Source organism: Culex quinquefasciatus, chromosome 2 (genome assembly GCF_015732765.1).
Source record: "Culex quinquefasciatus strain JHB chromosome 2, VPISU_Cqui_1.0_pri_paternal, whole genome shotgun sequence".
NCBI lineage: Eukaryota > Metazoa > Arthropoda > Insecta > Diptera > Culicidae > Culex > Culex quinquefasciatus.
In genome coordinates, this window is record NC_051862.1 from 20,666,785 (window position 1) to 20,689,624 (window position 22,840).

The 22,840-nt window shown below is 36.1% G+C and overlaps 1 protein-coding gene across 3 annotated transcripts in view; it reads left to right on the forward strand.

Moving 5' to 3' along the window:
• Positions 1-22,840, forward strand: part of LOC6048560 (SLIT-ROBO Rho GTPase-activating protein 1) — a 161,823-nt gene that overhangs the window by 56,137 nt on the left and 82,846 nt on the right. The window lies entirely within an intron of this gene.

A 22,840-nucleotide genomic window follows, 5' to 3' on the forward strand; every position in this document is an offset into this window, starting at 1 on the left:
TGTACTTTTCGAATCTACATTGTCCCAGAAGGGTCATTTTTCATTTAGAACAAAATTTTTCATTTTAAAATTTCGTGTTTTTTCTAACTTTGCAGGGTTATTTTTTAGAGTGTAACAGTGTTCTACAAAGTTGTAGAGCAGACAATTACAAAAATTTTGATATATAGACATAAGGGGTTTGCTTATAAACATCACAAGTTATCACTATTTTACGAAAAAAAGTTTTAAAAAAGTTGGTCGTCATCGATCATGGCCGTTCATGGTCACCCGCGACAGACACGGACGACGAAACAAAGAGAAACGCAAAAAGTAACTTTTTCAAAACTTTTTTTCGTAAAATCGCGATAACTTGTGATGTTTATAAGCAAACCCCTTATGTCTATATATCAAAATTTTTGTAATTGTCTGTTCTACAACTTTGTAGAACATTGTTACACTCTAAAAATAACCCTGCAAAGTTAGAAAAACACGAAATTTTAAAATGAAAAATTTTGTTCTAAATGAAAAATGACCCTTCTGGGACAATGTAGATTCGAAAAGTACATTAAATTTCCCATAAAATGACATGTTCCAAAATTTTTACAGTCGAGTAACGGAAAATGGGAGAATTTTTAAAACTTTTTAGTGTTTTTTCGATGAAAATACGTTTTTCGGAATTCTGAGTACGCCATCAAATCGGGCGTCTAATTTTACATAAAAGTCCCTTTGACACCAAATTTCTATCTCATCACCGTTTCAGGCTGCAAATTATTGAAAAACACCTCTTTTTTCGCATGTTCAAAAATGGAAGGGGTCGTACCGCCCCTCCGTCACGAGATATCAAAAAACGGACCTCGGATTCGTGATCAGGGACAAAAGTTACCCCTTAGGACAAAGTTTCACGCAAATCGAAGAGGGGTCGGGGCAACTTTTCCCGATTTCGTGTGAGTTGGTAGAGAATTACCCACTATTATACAATTTTAAATTCATTCAAACAATGTTTACTTGTTTTTTCTTCTAAATTTTCTGTCAGACTTTAGTTCTTAAAAACTCAGTTTTTTATTAGTTTTTAAATTATTTAAATTAATGCTTCAAAAATAATGTGATTTGAACTTTTTTTAAAGAATTTTACATTCTGTCAAAATATTTTTTTCTGTTATTTTTTCACCCTATCCCAACAATTTATTCTTGTCTCAGCAAAATTTTTGTTCAGATTTCCATTTTTGTAAATAGTTAAGCAGTTCTGTAAAAGCATTATTAGATTTATTAAAATTCAAGCATACATTTATATTATTTCAATTTTTTTTTCATTTCAGTCATAAGAGCAGATAACAACTTTGAATGGGTTTTTTGGGCTTTTATGTTTTATTTCTGATATTTGTTAAAGTTTTTAGAAATTTTTGACTTAAAAAAAGCCTGGAAATATTGTTTATTTTTAAATTTCAGCCTTATCTTTGAATTCAGCAATTCCATGTAAAAGTAATAATCAAAATTTGAAAAAATCTTAAAATTGGTCCAAATTATAAGATACGTATTTTTTTGATGTGACCATTTAGGTTGTCTCAGTCACTTTTTTTCCTAAAATTTACTTTACGTTTCAAGTGGTTTAAGCTCTTTGTTTGCAGATGAAAAGTTATTAGTTGGTCTTATGAATGTAAAAAAAATCGTAAAAAACTCATAGAAACTCGAAATATGATCAAAAATCGATATTTTGACACTTTGGCTCAATTATGAGGGCAGATTCAGTTTTAGCGGAACAAATTACATGGACAAATATTTTCAAATTCCGTGAGGGTGGTCTCACACACTTTTCATTTGGAAATTATACATTTTCGAACTTAGATATCTCGAGTTTGAAGAAAAATAATAATATTATGCGCTCTTTTCAGCGGTTGTAGTGCTTCACTTGTGCAACCAGGCGCTTTTTCGAAATATAAATTGAAAATGTATTTTTCTTACCTTAAAAAAGCAGTTACTTTTAAACGCCATTTTTTTCAAATAGGAAAATGTTTGTTATAAGAGCTCTAAAAGTGCTTAAAATATTTTTTCTTAAACTTTAACCTAAATTCGACGTTAAAAAATAATGATTTTTAAGGGTTCTGATGCTATTAATAAATTCAGTCTTAGAAGGCGTAAATTGCCAGAAAAAATGTTGGTGCCTTAGATAAAGTTGCTTTGATTGACTGCCCAACAATTTTCTTCAAGAGAAAAAGAAATAAAAAAATATTCCTGGAATGTTAAATTTTATAAAACACTCAAATTGTAAACCACTCTAATTTTCAAACTAACTCTTAAAAAAAAAACCATTGAAATTCCCATTTTTTCCTGAAAATCTATTTTTCACTTAATTTGGCATTTGAGAAAAAGAAATAAAAAATATTCCTGGAATGTTAAATTTTATAAAACACTCAAATTGTAAACCACTCTAATTTTCAAACTAACTCTTCAAAAAAAAAAAAAAAACCCTTAAAATTCCAATTTTTTTCTGAAAATCTATTTTTCACTTAATTTTGCCATCTGGACCACTGTGCAGTGTCTGTAAATATTTGAACCTGATTCCTTGGAAAATTTTGCATAAAAAAATGAAGTTGAAAAGTCATTGTAGAAAAAGCGATTTAACTCGTTTCGATTATTTGCTCTTCGTTTTAAATTAATAATTTTAATGTTGTTATATTTATTTTTTAAAGATATTTGATTTCTTTAGAACCTAATCCAATTTTAAAAATTAACAATAATATTAAGTTTCATTACCGCAAAACTAAATGAATGTGAAAAATCAATCTGCTCCAATGAGAGCAAAAGCAAAACTCCTTTCCCTTTCTCCTGGGCATTACATTTAATCACGGTGCAGTTCGTTCCAGTGCACCATGTTCAACCAACTTCCAACATAAGTAAAAGCACATATATAACATATCGGCATTTTGCTCGCAGTTTTCAATTTCGCGCCCGCGACCTCCCGTGACAAGAAGTCGTCTCGGCTCCACGATTTGCACCGTTTTCGAAAACGGAAAATTTCTGCATTTTCAATTAGTCACTTCTCCGCCACTCCGGACAACGGTAGCCAATCGGTGGTACAGACTCCGATGGATTTTCTTTCCGACTGCCAATCGCCATGAATCACAACACAGGATTTAAAGGCCCGATGATGCTGCGATTTTGACGCGAGATCGCGATCGCGCAAAACTTTCCTCCTCCTCGTTCATTAGCCGATATCGCTGTCGTCGTCGTCGCCTGAATGATGAAATATATTGTATTTTTTTTTTCTATATGGGGATATAAATTGTCCGTAAATAGTGACATGGATAATGGAGAGTTGGGGAAGACAACTGGTGGCGACGACGACAATTCCGGGCACCCTACAAGGAAGGTATTGCATTATTCAGCGGATTTTCCGTACAAGGAAGTCTTCCGAGGGTCGACACTGGGTTAAATTTACAGTTGAAAATTTGAACAATATTTATGTGTAAAGCATAGAAGTCTTTTTAAAGTTTATTGTAAAGCTTCAGAATGCTTAAAATAAAAAAAAAAACTTTTTTTGTTCGTGAAGAATGACATAAAAAACAGGCAACGATTTTTCACAGTGCATCGCACCTTTTCCACCTTTTCAAGAGTGATAGCACGCGAACGGTACTGATGTCAATTGTGAGTGCCGCAGTCAACAATAGTCCAACTGCCACTCTCACTGTCAGTGTCAAGTGGTTAAAGCTCTCGAGCTGCCCTCCTTAAGGCGCACCCCTTTTGATTTTGGCTTAAGGATTTCAGGACGTTGAGGACAGCATCAAATATTTAAACTTCATTTTAGCACTGTTAAGTGCAGGTTGACAGGGATGACACCATAGAAAAATCATAAATAAGAATTTTGACCAGATTTTAAATTAAAAAAAAACATGTTGCATAACTCAAAATTGTGCAACATGTTCAACTTGTCAGTTACAAACTTGTTGCACACTTGTAGTATTTGGTTGCATGACGCACTAAAAAGTTGCAAATTACTTTTTCGAGAGTCAAAGTGCAGTACAATAAAAGACAAAAACATAAAAAACGCGCTGATAATTTCGCTCGGCAAATAAAACAAACATAAAAAGACAACTGCCGACGACCGACTTGCACTGATAACAAGTCGCGGTAGTTACGATTTGTTTACCTTTCCTTCTGTGGCGGCTGGGGAAATAAAACAAGTTTATTCCACTTGGGAGTGATATCATCGTTCGCCGGAGATTCCCGCGAAAATTAATCTTAACTGGCTGTGAACTGTCAACAGCTTGTTGCTGCTTTTTTTAAAGATATTTTTTTTATCATGGGAAAATAGCATTTTTTATAATTTTTCATTAATTTCTTACTGTTAGATGAATTGATTGCAAAAGATGTTCATTAAGATTACTTCACTCACTGTAGTAAACTCTTGCTTTCTGTTGTCATATCAACAATAAACACGTAATGAGTATAAACAAGATGACAGCGAGGCTTTATTAAGTCATCGCTCTTACTGTACACACAAACATTTTTAACGTATCGTTTTATTTTTATTTTATTATTTTTTCTATAAATACTTTACTTCAACTATTTCAACTTGACTAAAATCCACAACCCATTTACTTCCTCTTCATGGCTCAATACCTCTCTCCTCCAATTTAATGTGTGTTTCAAGAGCTTTAATTGAGTTAAACACTTGATTTAGAAACGTCCGACCCGCGCCCACAATAACAATGGCGCCAAGCGCAAAAATTGGCGGATAATTTTGGCCGATTTAATTTTCCGCCGGATTGAAAATTGAAAAATTATCGCCTCCCAATTTGCGCGCCGCGTAATGAGCTTGGCGGCGGCGGCGCCGCGAGCGGTAAAAAGTTTGTAAACAAAGGCCAATACCGACGACCGGTTTCGCGGATTTACGTAAGATTTACGCGATGTCCACGTTGCCGGGAGTTTAAGCATCGTCTGCATGCAAATTACTCTTCTTTTAGCTGGGGTTTGCAAAGTTTGGCGAAAGGATGCTGGTGACGTTTTGAGGTTATGGACGTGACGCGCGTTTTGATGACGTCCGATGTGACGCGTCTAGACCAGATTTGTCTTGTTTGTTTTTTGGGTAAAACAAGATATACTTAAATTAAAGGTAACTATTGAAAATGACGTAGTTCTGAATGTTTACAAACGGAAACTGTCAATAAATTGGCTGTCAGGACCGTGTGATACGGTATGTCCACGCATCCTTCCTCATCTGTAGATTCTGTGAAATGTAATCCGTCAAAAGTATCCTCTTTGCAGTAAATGCAACGCAGTAGGGCTGGCCATTGATTTGACAAACTGATTGTTTAAACTTCGCAATTGACTATTTAAAATTGTTTTGTTTGAATTATTTGAGGCAGGTTTTATGATAAAGATCTAGAGTTTAAATCTTGACGCTGCACCTCCGAATACCTGCGCAGCCCGCGACCAACAGGAAGTTCCGCGATTATGGATTCCGCACGGGACTCCGCGCACAAGCACGTCAATCAACCCGGAGACATGCCAGCCACTTGGCGGCTGGTTTCCATCCTGTCCACACCAGGTTTTAGTGTTGACGGTGGTGATGATCCGCGAAACTTTTTTAAAATTGTTAACACCACCTTCGATGACGTGATGGCTATCGCAAATCGATTAGTTGCGCCGATTTATTTGCGAAAATGGTTAAGCGCTCCTATTTTGGACCCAAGTGTACCTTTTTTCGACCTAGTCGTTTTCTGCGGTTGAACATCGGTGCGGATCCCCTGGAATTGATTTCGATGATTGTTGTTTGGATGGTTTGTTTACCGGTGGATTTATGTGGCCTAATCGAATCGCTTTTTATGACGGGGTTCGTGTGAACACAAACGGTGATGATGATAGGTAGCCTCCTCTCTTAGCTGGATTTCCGGTGTGAGAGTGTCTCGCTTTATGGTTTGTTGTTATGATGCCAGTAGTGCCACTAGAACTAGACACTGGATTGCAATAGAGCTGCTGATAGCGATTTGTTTATGGAAGCTAATGGAGGGGGGGTTAAAGATCGCAATTTGTTCGTGTATTATTGCGTTCGAAATGGGTAAACATTGGAAGCTTATCAGTTTGAATAAATATTGCAAGATTTTGCAATATTTGCTTTCAATTAATTTTAATTCAAATTGATCGAACCAATCTGTTAACAGGAAATTTGTTTTCAATTACGTAGTGATTACCCTTAACAACTACATCTCACTTTCATTAAAACTTAATCAAACAACTATTCATCACCTCGTTGACAACATCCCCCAAGATAGCATAACAATTATCGGCCAGCGCCCCTACATTCCTCGGAAAAACGGCCAGAGCTAATGAGCAAATAGAATCACATAGCGAAACATGACTTCCAGGTCATCGAACCAACCGCAACTATCGCGGCCTATGAAATCAATCACCAGGCCGCGCTACGCGCTACCTCCCATTCCTTCCAACTGTAATTATTTCGATATACACCACGCACTACCACGTCGCGGATACCTTTTCTGCGGTCACGGCACACACCCCTCCAGAACTGGTCACCGTCATTGCTCAAATCAACATTTTCCACCGCGAGGGCAATTTTCCTCTAATTAAATCTATCGATTTTGCGCTTTTTCCCCTCAGTTTTTTGCTCCCTTTGAGCTTAGGGTCGATTTAATTTCCTCAATTTATTGCGCTAATCTTGAGCGCGGTACGGTAGTGTGGCCCTTGTCACCCCCTACACCTCCTACCTCTTGGCAAGGGAAAGTGTAGTAAACAAATAAATATAGCGTGGAAAATGAACGTGTTTCCTTCCCATCTACCAGCTTTGTGGAACCCTCGTTCTGAATGATGGTAATGCGATTTTCAAGTTTTCCAGCAATAATGGAATTGGAACTGGGCACACAAAAAAGTTTGATTCGAAAAAAATATTCTGCGGGATTTGAACCTGCACTTGCTGATAATGGCTGCAGGATCGAACCAACTGAACTACTGACAACCTTCGGATATTTCGTTTTTAACAATATTTCTAACGATTTACCATTTCAATAGGATCAAAATTTATGTTCTCAGCCCTTTTGAAGTTACAGGATTGATTTTAAGAATATGTATTTTTATTGAGAAGATGAAAAATTTGTCAAAGATTTAATTTTTTACATTGAAAATCGGACCAATAGTTGCCGAGATATCTTCAGTTTGAAAAATCAAAGCTGATTGCAAAATACTAAGAAAATATTAATCATTTAAATTTTTATTTTTTTTTGCAATGCCTTATTTGAAAAACTTTTTGACTGATTTTCAAAGTGGTCGTCGTTGATCATGGCCGTTCATGGTCACCCGCGACAGACACGGACGACGAAACAAAGAGAAACGCAAAAAGTAAATAACTTTTTCAAAACTTTTTTTCGTAAAATCGCGATAACTTGTGATGTTTATAAGCAAACCCCTTATGTCTTTATATTAAATTTTTATAATTGTCTGCTCTACAACTTTGTAGAACATTGTTACACTCTAAAAAATAACCCTGCAAAGTTAGAAAAAACACGAAATTTAAAATGAAAAATTTTGTTCTAAATGAAAACTGACCCTTCTGGATTAATGTAAATTCGAAAAGTACATTAAATTTCCCATAAAATGACATGTTCCAAATATTTTTACAGTCAAGTAACGGAAAATGGGAGAATTTTTAAAACTTTTTTAGTGTTTTTTTCGAAAGTACGTTTTTTTCGGAATTCTGAGTACGCCTGAGCGACTTGTGGCGCTATAACCACGGCAAATAGTGTCCAGGGCATTCGTGGAAATACAATGTACCATCCCAGAGGGTCCCGGAGTACCAAACCTTCTTAGCATGGTGCTCCCAACGAATACAACCAAAATCTCGGAGCGTATGGTGGTGTGTCCCCACGCTTCTTCCTCCCCTGTCGATTCAGAATTGTGTTGTTGTTCGAACACTCAGTGCTCAAACTCAACCCAATTACGAGTCATCTCTGCGATACGGCTTTACGCAGTAGGCCTGGCCGCTTTAACGCTTGTGATGTTTCAATGCATTTCTAATGCAATGGCGCACTACAAACGTTAATAAATGACAAGAAGAGTGCTAGGCGTCATCTAACCTGAGGCACTCTCCAGGATCCCTTCGAAAGAGGGTCTGATTAGATTAGATTAGATTTTTCGGAATTCTGACTACGCCATCAAATCGGGCGTCTAATTTTACATAAAAGTCCCTTTGACACCAAATTTCTATCTCATCACCGTTTCAGTCTGCAAATTATTGAAAAACACCTCTTTTTTCGCATGTTCAAAAATAAAAGGGGTCATACCGCCCCTCCGTCACGAGATATCAAAAAACGGACCTCGGATTCGTGATCAGGGACAAAAGTTACCCCTTAGGACAAAGTTTCACGCAAATCGAAGAGGGGTCGGGGCAACTTTTCCCGATTTCGTGTGAGTTGGTAGAGAATTACCCAAGTATAAAAAGAAAAATTGAAGCTATTTGAAAAAATATATTTTCAGAGATCAACATCCACAGAAAAAAATAATCGAAAAAAAGCAGCAGCATAAAAATAAACTATAAAAAAAAAATTTGGTTTCAATAATTTTCAATATAATTGGATTTTTTGATTTTATTCGTAAAACAAAATTTAGAAAAAAATGTGTGGTTTTGAAAACATGAATTTATAATGTAAAATAAACATAAACTTTGTAAATTTAAATCCTCAAATATTATTTTTTTAATTTTTTTTTATTTTTGATATTTTTGATGTTTATAAATATTTTTTTTTATTTAAAGAAAGTTTTTTTTTTAATTTTCGATTTTTGTTCAAATCAAATCAAAATCAAATTATTCGCTCTACAGCATTGCCTTGGCGTTCCCGATTTCGGGATTCCTACTCGAAACTAGGTGTCCGAAGGCTTGATTGTTGAGGCAATTGCAAACCTCTTTTTACACCTAAGCTTCCATCCACCCCGGGATTCAAACTGACGACCTTTGGATTGTGAGTCCAACTGCCTGCCAGCGACTCCACCGGGACAGGACCCAGGGAGACGACTCCTACACCTGGACTGAGCTATCGACCTAACCTCTAGGTTAGACCGGGGCCAACATTTACTTCCCCATCCGACGGAAGGCGTGATCAGACAAATCTCGTCTCAAAATTTGCCACCGGGACCTTCTGGGATCGAACCCAGGCCGACTGGGTGAGAGGCAATCACGCTTACCCCTACACCACGGTCCCGGCTATCGATTTTTGTTATTTATTTGAAATTTAAGAAATTTCTGTAACTTTTGAAAAAAGATGATTTGAATTTTATTATTTTTTTTTCATTTTATATTTTTTTATCTACGGCAAAAATTTCTATTTGAAATATGTATTACTGACTTTTGCTAAAATTTTGAAATTTGTGGAATTTCTAGAACCTCAAAAAAAACCTGTTCAAACTTTTACAATTCTTTGAAAATATAAAATTGTTTTTTTTTGCTTTTCCTGTCATTCTTGAACGACGAAATAGCCTACTTTTCTGTACCAAAAATAACAGAATCGAATAGCAACACTTTTCAAAATAAATGCTGAAAAGTTCTACTTTTCAGCACTGAAATGGGTGCTGAAAAGTTGAACTTTTCAGCACTTGTTTCGAAAAGTAACACTTTTCCATATTTTCTGATTTAAACGATTTATTAACATAATTCATGAAAATTTGACATAAAATTTCACTTAGTGGGTGTTTTTCGGAAATGTAAAAAATGTTGTATGGTACTCGTTGCAAAACTTGATTTTTTCAGCACTTTTCGTATTTATCCAACTCGGTGAACCTCGTTGGATAAATGTACGACTCGTGCTGAAAAAATCCTCTTTTTGCAACTTGTTGCATAAACTATTATTTTTCATCTTTTTTTTTAAATTTCTGGAATGTTTTAAATTTAAAAACAATTTGAGATTATTTTTTTTGAAAAATGTTATTTTTTTTATTTTGAAATCTTGATTATTTTTTCTATTTAAAATATTCATTTTTATATTTTGTGACAAATTTTAATTTTATATAAAATTTTGTAATTTATGATTTTTGAATTGTTTTATTTTGTTTTGAGAATTCTTTCTTATACCATGTGAACACTTTCGGGTTATAATGATGAGGGAAAATGTGTATTAAAAAAGGTGTCTTTTTTAAGCAGGCATGGATTTTTTAAAATCATGAATCTTTCAAAAAAATAATCTCCGTTTAAAAAAAAATGTTTATGCTCATATTTTGCCATTTATGTTTTAATTTCACTTTTGATTTAAAAAATATAAAAAGAGCTTAAAAAATATTATTAAATAACTTACCAATTTTCCGAAGACTTATTAATATGGCCAGAAAAATCTGTTACCAATTTACAGATTTTCGAATATCACATTACTATTTCTATGCGCAGCTGCCAAAATTGTATGGAGACTTGTATGGAAGAACGAATTATGTCAAGTGCCTTCTTTGGTCAAAATTAAGTTCAACAAAAAGTAAAAAGATCTTAAAATATAAAAAAAATCAAATTTTATGAAATTAGAAGATTTGGTAGAGAAATTGAAACGGGCATTTTAAAGGTTTTTGAATAAAAAGGTATCAATTTATTTAATCCCGCAATTTGACTGATTCCCTCAATTTTGAGTGCAAACCCCTCTGCTAAAAATCGACACAAACCATCCCCAGGCCCGGCTGTGACCTGTTAGTTTGAGCGAACGAATCAATTTGACCTCGCATCGTCGGGCTTAGCAAAAAAAAAAAAAAACAGTCACAGTTTATGGAGAATATTCATGAGCGAAGCGAATAAATTTAGTTCCCCCCTCGCGGACTTTCGTTGTCTCACCGAGCTCAACCAGAACTGTGGAAAACAGAGAAAAGTTTTTAATTTGACGTTTCCCAACTCTCCCTCGCCAAAAAGTAGGTTACGTTACGAAATCGTTCACTTTTAGAAGTGTGAGAGAATGATGTTCTTTAGAAGAAGAAAAAATGTCACCAATGAGCGGAAATTAGCTCCACTTTGTGCGCCCGGTATCAGGTTCGGAGAGTTGGATATTATTCATCCGAGTGTGTCAGATATCCCACGCCGCCGCGGACAATGCCAACCGGAGATGTAAAGTTGACAGGGCGGCGGCCCAAATCGTTGTAATTGCCGCCAAGTCTCGCCCGGAGTCGATGATTTACATCCGCCCTCTGTTCTGGCCGAACTTCGGATGCGAGCAATTGAGAAGTGCAGTTGACTTCTTTGGAGGTGGGGTGAGTTGGCGGATGTTTTACAGTTGTTGGAGGTTGCATGTTTCAAAATGTTGCAAGTTTCGAAATGTTGCAAGTTTTAAAATGATGCAAGTTTCAAAAAGGTTGCATGTTTCAATATGTTGCAAGTTCCAAACTGTTGCAAGTTTCAAAATGTTGCAACTTTAAAAATGTTGCATGTTTCAATATGTTGCAAGTTCCAAACTGTTGCAAGTTTCAAAATGTTGCGACTTTAAAAATGTTTCAGGTTTCAAAATGTTGCAAGTTTCATAATGAGGCAAGTTTCAAAATGTTCCATGTTTCAAAATGATGCAACTTTAAAAATGTTGCATGTTGAATAAAGTGAAACGTTTCGAGTTAAATTGGTCCAAAAATCAACAAATCACCCTGAATTTACTGCAATAGGGTCCACTTTTTCGGCCACACCAGCTCCCAGCATCCCACTTCGGAGGAGTTTCAAGCATTAAATTTGTTCGCCTCCAGAAGGGAAGTGCCTAATGAGACTATTATGGAGATTGAAGTGGAATAGATAAAAAAAAGAATGCTAAGTAGACTCTTCGAGAGCGAGAAAAAATAACGTAATGGAAGAGGGAATCATGTAAAGTTCATTAGATAATTGAAGGCACGATTCGACGCTCCTAATGGCGTGAAATATGTTCCGAAATCTCGAAAACGAGCCCGAACCCAAAACATTGTGAAACTGACGAAAACTGAAAGTGGCTGTGGTCACAGTTGGGCGATAATTACACTCCCGAGAACGTCAAAATGAATCGATCGTAATTCTTGAACCCTCAATTTTAATCGCTCGAAAGTGGTTCATTTAATTCTCAAGGGTTTTAATCGAGTTGTTTTCGTTTCACGCTCCGTTGCGCTTTGGGGAAAGAACGATAAAAGTGCATTTCCTTCAACTTTGTACAAAAGAGTTTGCATTAATTGGATGGGCATACATAATGGGAACTGCACGATGGTATCGTGTGAGCAATGTTGCAATTTTCCCAAGAGAGGAACTTTGTGGAAGGAAGAGTGTTTTACAACCTTGAATTTATTGCGTTTTTGTTGATTGTTAATTTAAACTGTTTTTTTTTGTTGTAAAAATTACGTTTATTCAACATTCAAGCATTTCGAATTCCTTTAAGAAGGATCAAAAAGTTGACAAAGACAAAATTAGAAAGACATGTAAATTTAAGCATGCTGATGTAATTTTACATATATTTATAGGTAAAATTTTACACTTTTTTTAGACATGAAAAAAAAAGATTCAGAAAAAGAGTAAATTTACGTTAAAAGTTATGTTGAATAGTTTGTAAGCAGGGTTCGAAAAATATGTAAATTTTAGCTCGTTGGTGTTTTTTCGGAATGATTGATCTAGGAAAACGTGTAAATTTACGTATTCTTTTAACTGTTTGTAAGCAGGGTTAGAAAAACATGTAAATTTTGGTTTGTTGGTGTAATTTTACATATTTTTTGGGGTAAAATTACACATTTCTGACACGAATCTGTCGGAATTTATAACTTAAATGTACGTTATAAATTGTATAAAATTACATGAAAAAAAAACTAAAACTAAACCCTTTTACATGGAATTGTGTTTTACTTTGCATTAGTAAATTTACATCATTACTACTTACATATTTTTTACAAAAGGCATTAAATATATCAAAGTTATCAGTTTTTTACAAAAATCTTTTCCAATGCCCAGCCAATTTAATGTTGTAATCCTAAAACTTTAAAAAGAAATTAAGGATGCTCAGTTATCGATTGCTCCATGTGCCTAGATTGTCTTTGAAATTGACTAACTTTAAGAAAGTTTCAATCTTTTGAAGCGCGCACTCCTATCAACCATCAGTCCAATTTAGGTCAACCTTAATGACCTTTCCACAGATTGACTGCGGGCTGTCAAGCGATAACCACATCACTTCGAAAAAAAAAAACGAAAAATCACATCAATGTCACGGCGATTACCCTTTACCCAAAAAAAAACCCAACTCTCCTCAAATCTATCAGCCCTCAAAAATCTCCAACCCAGCACTTCGAGGGTGGTGTGACTAATCTGTAATTCCGAACCGTTCATCAACATCACATGGTTTTGCTGTAGCATTTTCCGAGAAAGCCACATGGTTGCGTTGACTAACTCTCTTCGACCGCGTGTGGAAACTGGAGCAACCGAAAAGGGCATGAATCCCGGGCGCGCGATGATTGCACCAGATTATGCTCTGGCGCTGCACTGCACTGCAATTGCCTGGAGTTCGTGGAAGTGCTGGCCCTACATCTGCATAAACTGTGCGAGTTTGGTCTCCAGAAGAGAGATGATTTATGAGGCGTGATTTTTTGCTTATCTCGGACGATTTCGGTTCGCGTTCGCGATGTATGTGAAATTTGTAACCCTCGGATATGGTAGACACGATTTTCTGCAGAGTTGCCAGCTTGGTCTCCGCAAGGGTTGAGTTCAAAAGTCACGGGAGAGAAAGGCAAAAAAAACTTTGTAATTCGATCCATAAATAACAAGTTTTGGGAGCAACGAAGTGGAACTCAGTACTGGTTTGGGGAAATCTTCGAGGTTGCTGCTGAAGCATTTCTGGTTTAAATCCAATTAAAGTAATAGAAACATTATTAAAACAAGGGCGTCTATGCAGTAGTTAAAAAACGTAATTTTAACGAAAATAAAAGGGCCTGAATAACTATAGGATTTTGCCACCTCTAAATTAAAATTAACCAATTAAGTGACCCTCTCCAAGCAAGGTCAACCCAATTTGTGACCAATTTTCGAAACCACACCGTTTAGCACCGTGTAAATAGCGAAACCCCAACTAATTTATTTGATTCTCATCGCATATTTTCTCACCCCCTGAATAGCGACACTAATTTGAGTGTAACAAAGCAATTCAATTAAACTTAAAAAGAGGCAACAACTTCCCAAAACCACGAAGACATCACTGCGAACTTCAAGATGTCCCAAGCAGATATTGCAAGGTCGAAATACCCCGAAATGCGTTTGGCCCTCATCAAATCACGCGAGAAATGGCGTAATTTTCCTTTCACCTTGAAAGCGCCTAGTAGTAGTGGCGTGCCGGTAATTATCTTATTAGCGGAATGCAGCTCACTACTGTACAGCTCTAGACACGTGTGTGAGCGTTTGTACTCGGATTCGTGGGAGAGAGATCTACTTGAAACCGCGTCCAAGATATGGTAACTGCGCAAAACGAAACATCTGTTAACTGTAATCTGTCGGATCTGAATCTGCGTGATTAGTTGGGTTGCATTGCGAGATGATGTCATTTTTTAAATCTAATTAAGATAAATAGGAAGTCTGAAATAACAACTAAACCGAATTAAAACAAGGGCGTCTATGCAATATTTGAAAAACGTCTACTTAACGAAAATCTTTGTGTAAATTAATCATCGTTATAATCTGAACTTGAAAACAAGCTTGTTCATAACAGAAATCCATTTGAATTGATTTCCAAAAGTAAACAAGGGCGTCTACATCCTCTGCTGATCAGTTCCTGAAATTGTATAATCATGCGATAACGCAATATATTTGCAACGATGACGTTACATCTGCTGAAAATTTCCCGTAATTGGTTACAACAACAATCATTACACAATCCTGTCGCACACGTGTGGCTCACCACCACATCAGCAAACCACACCTTTCCTACCTCCAGCCCTCTCTCGTGACCTGCGCTCATAATCGGCACCAAATTATACCTCGTAAAATTCACTTTTACTCTCGGAGGCACCCAACCTAAGCTCGTGTGTTGATGCACCCCGAAAATTGCACCAACCTTGCCTTTTTTTTCAACGGTCTCGAATCGTGTTCAAACATTTATCGCCGGACCTTTTATGCGCACTGGTGCACACTCCGGCTTGTTGTTTTTTTCTTTCGAGTGAAAATCATTATCACATTTCGACACTCCCCCCTCTACAGGGACATAACCTCAAAATTTGTGGGGAACGAGAAGTGATGAGAACGATTGGGATAAAATGTTCGATACTTTGGGTGCGGAAATCGAGCCGATCCCAGACGAATGTGTTATCCTCTGTTTGTAAGTAAATAGGGTTCCAAAAAAACTTAATTTTTGTTTTCATAAAAATCACAAATTTCGATATATTTCACCCAAAAGTTTCCGAAAAAATAAAAAAATAAAACAGAACCACCCTAACAAAACGGGGTAGTGCGTTCGTTATCTGCATCGCCAGACCAGAGCCGTTGGGTTTTGGTAAATGTTCTTCTGTCTGCGATAATGATTGTTCCAGCTGTTGCCCGGAAAAAGCGGATTGGATGATGGTCTGTGTTTGCGCGTTGCATTTTGCGGGAATAAACTCTGGTGCTGCTGCTGTTGATTTTTGTCGTTTCTTTTAAAAATGTTTTTTGGAGCTTGGTTGTGAAATTTGGCAGGACTTTTTTCTTATATAAATGTTTACTGTCTTATTTTTTCTACTGAATTTTTCTGTTTTTATTTTTGTCTACTTTTTTGATTTCTGCACAGAAAAAAAAGTTGAATTTCGGAAGGTTGAAAATTTGGTTGGTTAAATATTTCCTCTTTTTTGTGTAATATTACTTAAAATACATAAACAACACAATTTTTTTTCTGTGTACTTGAATATGTTTGGATATATGTTCAGCTTATTTTTCTCAATTTAATTATATTCGGTATTTTTGGTAATGAATCAATTGACAATAAGTCCATAACATAACAGAGCATTAGAGTTCATTTTAGCGGTGTTTTATAACCAGTATGTGAGCAATCATTGTGTTATTTTTTTATTGTTTTGTTTTTTAGTATTTTTTCTTTTTGTTTTGCTCTTTCTTTTTTATTAAAAATTCAAGTATTTCATTTTTTTAGAATTTAGTGTTTTTTTGTTTTTGTTTATAGTTTTCACTCTGGAATCCAATTTCTTTTTCTGTTATTGTTTTCCTCCATGATTTTACTGTGTTTGTTATAAGTTTAAAACTATTAACATTTGTTCTTTTTATTCTTTTGTATCGTTTCTTATTTTTGATTTTTTTCTAATTTTATTTTCAATTTTGGTTTAGTTTAGTTTTTAACAATTCTTGATTTGTTGAGAATTCAACCAAATTCACGACAAACCTGAACCAAACTCACGTTAAACCTTTTTCTTCTAAATTTCCGACTTCTTTGAACTGCACTAAAAATAATTTTTCTTAATCGAATAATAAAACCAAGAATATTTTCAAATAATTTTGAAAATGTGTTAATCCATGTATTAAATTTTATAAAAAAGGTATACGCTGCATATTTTTGCAATTCAATTAGGAACTTTATATGTTTGCTCAAAAAAGTCATTTTATAGAAAAATCATAGCACAATTTTGGAGATTTAAAAAAAATGTTTCTTAGGCAAGGAGAATTCAACAACACCTCAAAAAGCAAAAAAGTTACAAATAACGTTAATCTGAGCATTTTTAATAACAAATTGCACATCAAGGCAAGGGTTTTGCAGCATCATATCAGACTGGTTTCTTATCCGGAATTACTCAGCAATCATAATGTGATAAATCAAAATCAGGCATAACTAATCTAATCTAATCTAAATCTAATCAGACCCTAGCGCAGCCAATCTTTCGAAGGGATCCTGGAGAGTGCCTTAGGTTAGATGACGCCTAGCACTCTTCTTGTCATTTATTAACGTTTGTAGTGCGCCATTGCATTAGAAATGCATTGAAACATCACAAGCGTTAAAGCGGCCAGGCCTACTGCGTAAAGCCGTATCGCAGAGATGACTCGTAATTGGGTTGAGTTTGAACACTGAGTGTTCGAACAACAACACAATTCTGAATCGACAGGGGAGGAAGAAGCGTGGGGACACACCACCATACGCTCCGAGATTTTGGTTGTATTCGTTGGGAGCACCATGCTAAGAATGTTTGGTACTCCGGGACCCTCTGGGATGGGACATTGTATTTCCACGAATGCCCTGGACACTATTTGCCGTGGTTATAGCGCCACAACTCGCTCTCTGTAACAGTATTCCTAGTTCCAGTTCTAGCTTACCAAGTCGTCATGGCGAAGTGGTTAGCATTTTTGCTTACCAATCCAAAGGACGGGGGATCGAACCGCACCTCGAGCGACTTTGATGTTTCGTTCATATTCATCATTTCAGATTTCTATGTTCTTAACTTTCTCGTTGGGAGCAGATGGGCATCGAACCCAGAACCATTCGCTTATAAAGCGAACACCGTAACCAGTCAGCCACGGCCGCTCCTTGATAAATCAAAATCAGGCATAACATTTAAAAAGAGTCTAAATTTGTATTTGAAATTATTTTCATCTGAAAGATAGGAAAGTTTCACAAAGATGTAATTTATTCAAAATTATATTTTTAACCAATTGCTGCTGAGCTACTGTCTAAATTCCAAATTTCAAGCTTAACTTTAGAAAAATATGAAAAAAGTTTCAACAAATGTTCTCTAATTTTTTGTAGCAACGCTGCTATAAAAAATGGTTTCAAAATAAAATTTCAAACGTTAATTTGCTCTATTTCATTGAAAATGTAAGAAAAGTTTTACAGCGTAATCTTAATAGTTTATAATGGATCGTACAAGGTTTCTCAATCAAAATCTAATTTTGCATTAAATATTTTTTTGCCCCTGGATATTTTGAAATAAAATTCGCATTGGCTTTAGGCCGACGGAAATATTTTTAAAAGGATTTTTTTTCCCAATGGTCACAGTCAATCGAGGCCTAAATAAAAATAAAATAAAATTATGATTATATGCCATAGTTTTAACAACAGTATTGTTTGCATATCTCAGTAACTATCTATAAAAATTTCAATGCATAAAAATATTAGTGATAGAGATTTTTCAGTTGTTTTCAATGTTTTCGACAGGCAGACTCTATTTTTTAATCAAAAATTATTGGTTTTTCCCTTAAATTTTTTACTCTTTTTTTATTTAAAATGTGCATTGTTGAGCTCATTTTCAATATTAGAGATAACATTTTTTTTCCAAAAATCTTTTCCCTTGGATTTTTAAATAAATATTTTCATTAGCTAAAAAGCTGCCTGCTTAGTTTCTGAGGCATAAAAAAATGGGTTTTGAGGGTTATTTTATTGAAAAACAATATATTAAAATCGTTATAACGATTAACAGTTACTGTAGTAAATTTTTAAAGGTTACAACTATTTTTGTCGGAACTGTCTTCATAAAACCTTCAACTTTGACGAAGACACCAAATCGATCAGAAAATATTGTACCGCGGTATAGATTTTTGAACAATAACTTGCCATTTTTGTATGGACAGCTACCAAAATGGTATGAAGATTTGTATCGAAGCAATGATGTAAAATAATCCTTTTGGCCATATAATGTTTTTGTCCACATACAAACTTGACAATTGGTTTTTGTGGAAAATTGCTCAATAAAATTTGCATATCCTTGAAAATGTATTATTTTGTTTTACCAAAAAAAAAAAAAAAACTTGAAAGTATTCTTGTTTTGAAACCATTTTGAAACTACGTTTTTTTTTATCTTTGAATAAAATTACGTTTTGTTTATTTCAACATACCGTTCGATTGTTTTCGTTTCGATCATAAAGTATCTCAATTATCAACTCTGGAAGATTTTTCCCAACTCCATATTATTTAAATTATTGGTGGCCACGCCCATTCCTCTCCTTATTTTTCTCTTTTGCTACCTCTACCCCGGAAATAAAAGAGTATCATTAAGCGCTCATTTCCCGCCGTTTTCCGGTGACACCTTCCTTTTTTTGTTTTTGTTTGTGATTTTTTTTAGCCTTGGTTTTATCAGTTATTTGCCCAGCTTTTGTGTGTTGTTTCTCTTTGTTCCAAACGGAGATCCCCACAAAAGTATCACACCATTGAGGAAAATCAATCCACAACAAATTAAATTGCTGATTGTCCCTTCTCTCTTTTCTAGATGTGGTTTTCTCAACACAGACAATCGGATCAAAATTTGGGGCATTTTTGTCTGACTTAATTTTAGTTCTAGAACTAATGAAAAAATGTTCGTCTGCTTGTCTATGCTCCCAACATCAATTTCCCTTCCAACTTTGATGTTTTTCCAACTGAGTGCCAAACCAATAACGCCAAACGCGATCAATTGCAGTTCGTATGCTGTCTGCACTCACATGTTGTTCCCATGTGGGGGCGTTATGCCCGAAGTGGATTCGAACTCCCTCACCACGTGACTCACAAAAGAAGGTCTTACCTTGCGCCCATTAGTCATGTTTCGTGCCAATGTGCGTTTGAGGATTTTGAAATTTGCTCTGCTTTTGACAGGCCGGCGAGACTCGAGGAAAATTAGAATAAAATTTATAACGCGTTGACGGGGTTGGGTTGGCAGAATTGAAGATTTATGGCGTTTTTGGATTCGCGCGCGCAACGATTCGTTAAGGTGGTGGCGCCCCCTCCTAAGAAAGAAAAATGGCCGACACGATGTTTGTCTAGGCCGGTGCATGTCGTGATCTTGATATATTCTTCATCGCAGAAAGGATGATTTGTAGAGTTTGCTTTTAATTGACTTTCTCTCTAAGCTTGATGGATGTTGTTAGAAGCTAGTGTCTTGAACTAAAAGAAATTGAAGAAAAAAGTTAAATCCTGGCGTTGTTGCTGTACAAACAGGTCATCAACCCCTTGACGACCGCGTATACTCTGAAGACTTCAACGTTGTGACAACAACAAGATCTCCGCACAGCTGCTGAATCCCGCAGCTATCCCACGATATCGCTCAATTAGCATCCAACGAATTCGCAAAGTGACAATTAATTGCTTTTGCACCTCGGAACGCACCGTCGTAGCTGCTGCACAACCTGTACCTACCTGATCATTCAATAACGCGGTGGTCAATGAGTATGCAAGACCCGGCGGTCGCCGTCGTTTATATGTCAAGTTAAGTAATGCCTCTCGATGTCGGCGGCCTGGGAGCTCTCTTATTTTACGACCATGGCGAAAGTGAAACACACACGACTTCGTCGTCGGATGTGTTACATCATGGGCAGCAGGTAGCCTTCTGCTGCTGGAGACCTTATAACTCTGTGCAGATTTCTCTCCGTTCAAGCAGAATAATTAAGGTCAACAGTGCAGCCGCAGCTGCAGTCACGCTGTCTGCCAGGGTTGCTTTGATTGTTGTGACAAAAATAAGAGTGATCATCAACCAGCCGTCTTCGGTTCGAATCTCACCAAAAAAAAACTGTTTTCCTTCAAAATTTCACCATCCTAACCCACAGTGCTCAACTCGCCAAACCTCTCATCGCGCATAATTACAGCCGTGTGAGATCGGATCGAGGGATCCCGGTAACCCATTGAAGAGACCAGTCTTCAGCAGGTCGTGAAACAAGTTTGGGCCAGCCTTTCATCGACGTGGTCGGTGCGCCGCCTTAAACTTATTTAATATCGCTCAACAGGCCATCGATTGGCCCCCGGGCGATGGGTCGTCGTCGGTGCCCACCGCTGCTACCGTTGTCTCGATTATTAAACGTTTCCTCGTCGTACGAGCTCTTTCAAGGCGCACCTTGAAAACTAGGTCTCGCGGACCACCTCCTCCTCCTCCTCAAAAAAGCTCGAAGCCTGGGAAAAAATAGGAAGCGGAATAATCGGAATTAATTAAGTTTCGTGAAAGGCTTAATGAAGCTGTTGTCAGGGGCTCAGGCTTCTTGGTGCAGCGTTTCGTAGAACTGTACCGATTGTACCCCCGTTTGGCACTCGATGCTGTCCCGGGTATTAATGACGACCAAAACGAACGACTTCCGGTTTGGAAATCGAGCCGCATCGATTTGGTTCTGTTGCAGCGGCTCCCCCCGCTGGTGGGTCTCTCGAGCAGAATGACTTGAGGCGCAGCGTGGATTGGGGGGCAACTCAGAATCAGAATTTTTAATTCAATTTGTTGAGTGGAATGGAATATGCAAATGAGGCTGCTTGTTTTGTTTCTTGCCTTTGGGCTATGTGGTGGTTCTGGTTAAATTAATGTTCTCGATAAGAAATTGTGGCTGTTCAACGTCAGCTTTATGTGTAAACTTTTGGAATAATTAAAAAATCTTGAATTAAAATACAATCTTCAATGTATCTTAGGCGAAATCCTAGAAACCAAATTTTATTTAAAAATATTATTTTTTACTTTAAATCAAACTTCAAGTACCGTAATCTGGGGTGAATCGGGACTACAGTCTGAATAGGGACAGCAGTTTTTAATGCACTCAAAGCTTTTAAATTTGGAAATGGATATACACATTTTGTTGGCCTGAGTCTGTTCTAACCGAAACCAACCAGAAAAATCAAATTATTGTGCTGCAACATGGTTTAAACTGCTGTCCCAATTCGCCCCATGTGTCCCGATTGACCCCAGTTTACGGTAACAAAGTCTCCAGATTTTTATTTTATTCCAAAAAACACAATTATTTCAAAAAATTAAAACTCGGTGTCAACAATTATTGCGGTACTTTTCTATGGCTGAAAAATTTGGATTTTTTGTCCCCCAAACCTTTTAATAATGAATTATAAGAAAATATAGATTTCATCAAATATATTTTTTTGCAAAAAAAAAAAAATATTTAAAAAAAATCCGTGTACCTATTTTTTCTGAAAGGTCAATACCTAAAACTTTGCCGAAGACACCAAGTCGATCGTTTCATTCCTTCAATATACAAAATATGGACAGCTGCCAAAATTTTATGAAGACTTGTATGGGTGGACCAATGTACAGTGGGCCAGATCGCAAAATTAAAGTAAAATATTTTGACAATTTGGGTCAATTCTGAGGGCAGATTCGGATTCAACGGGCGAAATTACATAAATAATATAGTTGGACAATTTTCGAATTTCTTTAGTGTGGTCCATACACTTTTCCCTTGAAAATTAGACATTTTCAAATTAAGATGTTTCGAGTTTAAAGGAAAAATATTCCTTAGGGAAAATTTGGCCGCTTTTTCGAGATATTTTCGTTGTAAAATTGGTTATTTTTTACCTTAAAATGGCTGTAACTTTTTACTCTTAAGTTGGACTTATCACAAAATAAAAAAAATGTGTTTTTAGGGCTTTAAAAGAGCCTCGATCATCATTTTCTCTAAAACTTTACCCTGAATTGCTTCGTTAAAAATTATGGTTTGCGAAGTTTCGCTCAGATGCTTTCTCTAAATTTGGTCGTAGAATGCGTAGATTAGGAGATAAAATGTTGGTGTCTTCGACAAAGTAGCTGGATTGGCAAGTCCAACAACTTTCTAGAAGACAAAAAAATCCCAAAAATATTCCTGAATAGTTAGATTAGGAAAATCGCCCTAATCGTGAACCACTCAAATTTTCAACCAAATCAAAAGTCACTGTGCAATGACACAAACTGGCTTCTTTGGTCAAAGGGAAGGCCTCCACAAAGTTTGATCCAAATAAAAAATTCAATAAAATCAATTTCCGGAATTCAGAGAGAATTGCTCATATCTAAAAATATTTTTGTCAAATTCCTCATATATTTCACTATTCACATTCATTCACATATTTCACTAAAATTGCCATAATTTAAAAATTAAAGTGATAACATTTATAGGCGCCAAATTCGTTTTCAAGGCGAAAATATTGGTAAAGCCTATAAATGAAGAATAAAAAAACATATTTTTGGTGTTCTTTTTTTGAAAATTTTAAATTTTTGAGCCACTCTAACTGTCTTGAGACTT